We start from the raw sequence: 6,601 nt of genomic DNA, 5'->3' as shown, positions 1-6,601 counted from the left end.
TATAATTCTATTTTTATTTTATTTAAACTATTTTATTTTTATTTTAAAAAATAAAAATATATTATTTATATAATATGTATTTTTGTTTTTTCCCTCTTCTATTTTTCCTGACTCTTCCTCTTTTTTATGAATGAATCATTTGGTACATTTTATATTATATTTTATTATTTTTTAACAAAATTATTTTAGATATTGTATTCATATCTTTTATGTATACTTTTTCTATCACTATCTATCTATTGATCTGTCTATCTATCTGTCTTATATTTTTTGTTTTTCCCTCTTTTTATGAATAATTAATTTTGCACATTTTATTTTAATTTAATTTAAACTGTCATTTTAACACTCAACCTTTAACAACACTGGATAACTGATCCTTCCTCTGCCCCCCACGTGGACCAAATCTTTTTATTTTATTTTATTTTATTAAATAATAATAATTTAGGGTTCTTATAAGGAAACTTGAATGACTTTTCACTCAACTAGGCCTTGTGCACCTGAGGTGGGAACTATGTGTTAACAGGGGGAAACACCATTGGAACTGACGGGAGAACATACTTTGATACAACACTGGGATGGTGAAGCAGGTCATCCATGTCAGTGCTTTGACATGTGCCTGAACATGATGTGACATGTTCAGATAGACCATGTCATTTTGGATTTCCCATCACAGCTGGACTTAGACTGCTGTGCTTCTCTGTGGAGCTCCAGTACACCCATATTCACTTCCTTCTATAAAATGTCACGAAAGTAATAGTAAAACTACATTTAACCTACAAAAGAGGAATGACATAGAATCAACCCAGTGTCCTGAACAACACCAACATGATGTTTTATTATTGTTATTACTAAAAGAAGTAAAAGGCTAAAAAATACACAACACCCAGTGACGCACCCATTAATGTGCAGCTTTAACCCTGTGAAATCTAGATCTACATAAATTTTCTTGTGCTGCATTCAGATGCCTTTTACAGGCAACACATTGACCTCATGTAACTACAATCAGCACTCAGCCAATCATATGAATGCTTATCAGGGTTTACAACTTTACTCATTTCGACTTTATTTCAAAAAAAGAGTGCAGTTATGCAAGATAACCATCTACCTAAAAACATTGTGCATTTCAGCATCTTCAGCCATGGTATAATGTGCTGATGGAGTTAAAAAGGACTACTTTGAAAAGAAAGGCAATTAAAAAAACCCAAAACAAAATAAATGAATAAACACCACATGCAAAGAACCAGAGTCAGAAATCCTTAAATTAATTTAATCAGTAATATTTACATAACAGGACCCATCCAACAAAGCGTGGAGAGGATATAACATGATTAAAGAAATACATTTGAAATGTATTCTGATTTTCACCTTCCCTTGTTGATGACAAAAAGATCCTGAAACACATTTCATGTGTATTTATTAAAAAGCAGGCTATATTATGACACAAAACCCCTCAAACTACAACCCCCTATTATAATGAAAGAGTACATTTGAAATGAACAATGACAGAGTTACTTCTCAGATTCATCACCACAGAGCCAGAGTGAATCGAAAAGCAGAGAACTGAGAGGAAGATGTCAAGGTTTGTGACGAGTGAACAGTATCCAGAAGCTTCTGTCTTCTCATCCTGGGTTAGCGAGTACAAACCAAAAGAAATGCCCTCAAAAATAAAAGAAAAAAATTTAACCAATGGAGCAGAAATCCACAATTTATACCAACAATTTCTGAACCAACATTACTTTCCTTTTTATAAAACTGTAAGATTTTACACTACATAAAATAATTGTATTTTACAACAATAGAACTTTAGACAGTAAAATAGGTTTTGATTGAGGTAATTACATCATGGTGCTTGTACAAAGTAAAAAATAATAAAAATAGATTTTCATCTGTTTTTCCCTAAAAACACAACCACCCGACCAATGCACACTTTTTATGTTGCCGTCACCTCGTCTCTGTTGTTTCGACCCATGAACCTCCTCAATAAGATCAGACCTTTCTTAGAGGACTTGTCAAAAGTATCCATTAGGTAGAACCTGTTAATCCACCTCTTTGTGAACATAGGGATCAGGCTGCACACTCTAATCTGCCCACTCTGACCCACCCAGACATAGTAAAGGTCATGTTTGAGATCTGAAATACTACCAGGTAGCCAAAGTCATCTTCTTTTGTGTAAGGCCCAGACTTAATTAACACAGATTGCTAATTTTGTTACCCCTGGTGATGCCAGAAACTCAGCTTTAGTGACACCTGCTGGCTAATTCTTGGAGTTACATTTATATTCATTGGTAATAATGTAATGGTTCTGAACCTTGTTTGTGTTGGTCACATAATTTCTGGCTTTAATCAGTAAAAAATTCCAATTTCTTGCTGAAATACTTGCACTTGCGAAGGTCAAGACAATGTTGAGTCTGCCGTAACATTACGAGAGCAATCAGAACAACACATACTCTTCGACAGTGGTGGAGTGGTAGTTGATGACTCTTATGTACGTTCCCATGTAGCGAGTGGGTATACTCAATATTCCAATGGCTTTTGGGCTGATACATATGGGTATACTCTAAAAAGCCAGAAAAAGGCCTTGGTATACCCTCAACTACACCACTGTTCTAAAAGCTCACTGTTGAGGTTCTGAAATTCAACTTAAAACTTTTACATCCTAGACTGGTCGGCAATGTACCTTCACAGGGTGGAACCATCCTATCTTTACAGTTAATAGATACAGTTACGATGAAATGTGCTCTCAAGTAATGAGAGTTGAATGTGTTTTGACCAATGAAATAGTGAGACTTCTCAAAGTCCAGTCATTTTGAGACCGAGGTAGGGAACTGACAAAGCCATTGGTGAAATATTGATTGGTTATATTCTTTAGATCAATAATCCTCAAACTTTTTCATGTTAAGGACCCCCTAAATTGATAGTGATTAGGACACAAACCTCCATTTGATGAGATATTTCTTCAGGGACCTCAATCTGAAGAAAAGAGATTGTTTTTTAGATAGGACAAAGACCGGAATTCTATAGTTGTCAGCTTAGTTGCGGTTATGATTCTTACATGTCTATTTTTCTTGGGAGCCCCTGGAACTCTCTCAAGGACCCTGACTGAGAAACACTGATTTAGATACGAGAATTACAAAAAGCCAAGGTAGAGTTGCTAGGACTAGACTTAGTCAATGTATCAATTATGGTAGTCAAAAGTGTTGATACTTGAATACTTTTTAGATACTGTGGGTTTCAAACCATATCATCTCTGTTAATTAAATATTTTATATTATCGAAAGATCCAAAGCTATAAAAGAACAGATCTACAATAAGTTTTTTAGTTGTAATTGCTATGAACATTATTACAAATGTCTTGGTATGTCTTCAATGACTTTTTCCTCATCAGCACCGTGTGCCTAAGACTTTTCCCATTTTTGTTGTGGAATCATCAGTTATTATTTTATCAAAGTTTAAAATTCTGGTATTGTTGCAACATTAGCAGCAACTGTATCTTGTGAGCTAGGGTCAGTAACATTTGAAGTACAGCTTTGGGTGTTGACTTCCTGTTTTCAAGGCAGGTTTGTGCACAAACTGAATTTTGAACAAAACCCAGGAAGTTCTTGGATGGACTGGTGACTGGCTTCCAGCTAACAAATGCTCATAAGTAAGGCAGCTTTGGATACAGATCCTCAGTTCTGACAGAAGCTTTGCACTAAGCTCAGATAAATATGGATCTCTGTACTAAACTGTTGATGAAACATAAAAGTGTTAGTTTGTCTTGCTACCATGTGATCTGTTGCAGAGTCACACAGTGTAGGATTCGAAGGAAATAAACAGAGATTTTCTTTAACACGGGGAAAGGTAAGTTGGTAAACTGCCCTCTGTAGTTACTGGAGGAATGCCTGCAGAATCCGCCCACTTCCTCCCACTTTAAACTGGCACTGACCCATGAACAACAGCATGGCATCCTCCCAAATCATACAAGGCTTTCTTCCTTTGGAACCCAGAGCAGTCAGTCTCAAACATGACCCAGGATAGCTCGAGTGTGTATCTTTTAAGAGGTGAAGGAGATTCTCACAAGAATCAAGGCACAAATCTGGACATAACCTGACACACCTCGCAAAATGACTTATTGCACCTCGTTCACAATTGAAACTGTCAAACTGTACATGCCATGCATCATCTCAATGCATTGTTGCTTCCAACTTACTGGGAACCCAATCAGTCAAACAAAACCATGTGAGGGAAAAAGTACTAGAGTCTGAGCTGGCTTTTTCTGAAGTTCCTTAAATCAAAACTCTCTTTCACCAGGAAGGCTGCTTATTTAGGACTACACGATGCTCTAGAGAAGCAAGAGAGAAAATATTTATGGTAGTGAGGGTTCCAGATGGAAAGTCCCATTGGCCCGGTTTCCACCAAGCAGTCCGGTTCACAAATTCGTGAATCCTAAGCGAAGGGATGGCCCACCTAACTTTGCCTCTGATTGGTATACCCTGACATTCTTACCCTGACTCTAACCAATCCCATTCCTCTTTCCTAAATCTTACCAATTTAACTAATGAAGGCGATGAGTGCTAGCCACTCATAGGTAGAGAAGGGCTATCATAAGATTCTCAAATTTGCTTTTGGTTTGGTTCGTATGAGTTTAGTTCAGGTTGTTGCACATTAAAATTGTCATTTTTGCATTCCCATTGTCAAAGTTTTGGATGGTACCAATAGAACTCTTCCATTCCTTCCCGTTTTCTTTGTTTTGCGGGGGGGTTACCCCTGAGGTACCCGGCACCCTGATCCAATACTAAAAGGTTGACTTAGGAACACTGCAGTCCATTGAATGATCAAGAGAGAATCATCACTCTTGCTTGACAAGGACTCAATGCACAAGCCATTGGTTTTGGTACATGTCCGCGTGACTTATATACGAGTCCTAACGGTGCTATACTGGAAGAGTTTGGTGGAAACGTGGCTATTCTTTGTTCTGCATACATCATACAAAGTGGAGTTAACTATAATAAGAAAGTTCTGGCAAGAAACATCTATTCACTAGCTTTGGACCAGTGTTCAACCCAGGACAGGAGAGGGGCCGGTTGATGTGCCATAACCCATTCAGACAGACCACCGATTAACAATACCTCAGACCTTCTGGGGTACTGAAGCACAATATTCATTTGTGAAAGAGGTTTTTATGAAATGTTATAAATATAGTGCCAGGTGGACATGGTCAACAGTGGTGGTTCAAGTAGACTTCCAGGTGAATCTACCCTGTATTTAGTTTGAACAAATTATGCAGAGAAGTTTCGCTTGGGTATGGAGCCAGAGCACAGTACAGTTGCAGTGTTAAAGCTAAACTGCGCCCAGGACCAGGCCTGGAGCTCCTCTTAATAGCTAAAAACAGGTTTTATCTTTGTTTTCGGTGACGGACTCCACAACTAGCATCAACAAAACAACACATCAGCACAATTTATTCAGTTTCTCTCTGAGGGATTATGATGTGCTGGCAACACAAAGTATCACACTCAAATCCTCAACTTACAGTACTCCAGTAATCAAGCCCAATTATTTATTAAGTGGCCAATGTTGGAATTAATGACCAGAGACTGAGGGCTACCAGACTAAGAACCAATATGGTGGCAGAGAACTTAAACTCAAGAGTGATTGTAATAAACAGCCTTGTCATCATCGTGACAGACTAAATGATACAGTACATATAACTGTGACAGACGTGTTACCAGCACGCTGGCCATTATTCTGCTGTTTGTCTCAACTCTTTTCAAACTAAACAAAATGGGAGCCCTTGGAGTTAGCAGCAAAATTCTTTTATCAGGCTATTCAGTTCTCTCTTTCCAACATCCCTCTTTTATCCACAAACACACACACTATTGTCCATACGATATCCTGAGTTTGACTCTGCACACCGCTCTGTAGACACCAGCTCCATGGCAGCACCAAAACCCAAAGAGACAACTACCTGTGCTTTTTGGACAGGTTGAATTTTGTGTTTTCTTATCGGGGGATTTAAGGGAAGCTCATCTGAGTCAGTAAAAAAAGATAAATTATGACAAATAGAAATACTCAACGTAAGTCAAAATAACGAGATATTAATGGGTGCCTTTAGTACTCCGTTTTACCATGTTTTTGTGTCTAAGTTGCTTATGGAGACGCAAGTTTTTGAAGCTGGTGGCAAAAATTCTTCTCCAGTAGTCACTTTTACACAAAAAATGCAGAAATAGGGTCTGGGCCTATAATTATGAGGTAAGTTTTAATTGACTCAAAGTATCTTTTCCCACCTAAAGGTCAAAATATACTTCTTAAATTCAGAATTATGATGCACTAGGCCATACTTTCGAGGCAGTGAATCCAAATTACAAGATAGCATCATCATCATTTTGAGATTTAAAATATTACGTACAAAAAAAAGAAGCAATTTTGTTTGCCACACAAAGCTGTAATCTGACAGTTTATTTACTGACTAAAACTTCAATTTCTTATGTAAAAACTGACCAACATAATATCTAATTTAAATGTAGAGGGAAAAAAAACCCACACCTGTCCAAAAAGCACATGTGCTATAAAATGACGTGTGAGTGTTCACATGGGACTTTTCAATGGGGGTGGATAGAACATC

Source organism: Plectropomus leopardus, chromosome 23 (assembly GCF_008729295.1).
Source record: "Plectropomus leopardus isolate mb chromosome 23, YSFRI_Pleo_2.0, whole genome shotgun sequence".
Classification (NCBI taxonomy): Eukaryota; Metazoa; Chordata; class Actinopteri; order Perciformes; family Serranidae; genus Plectropomus; species Plectropomus leopardus.
The sequence above is the reverse complement of the archived record's forward strand: the minus strand, read 5'-3'. Positions refer to the sequence as shown.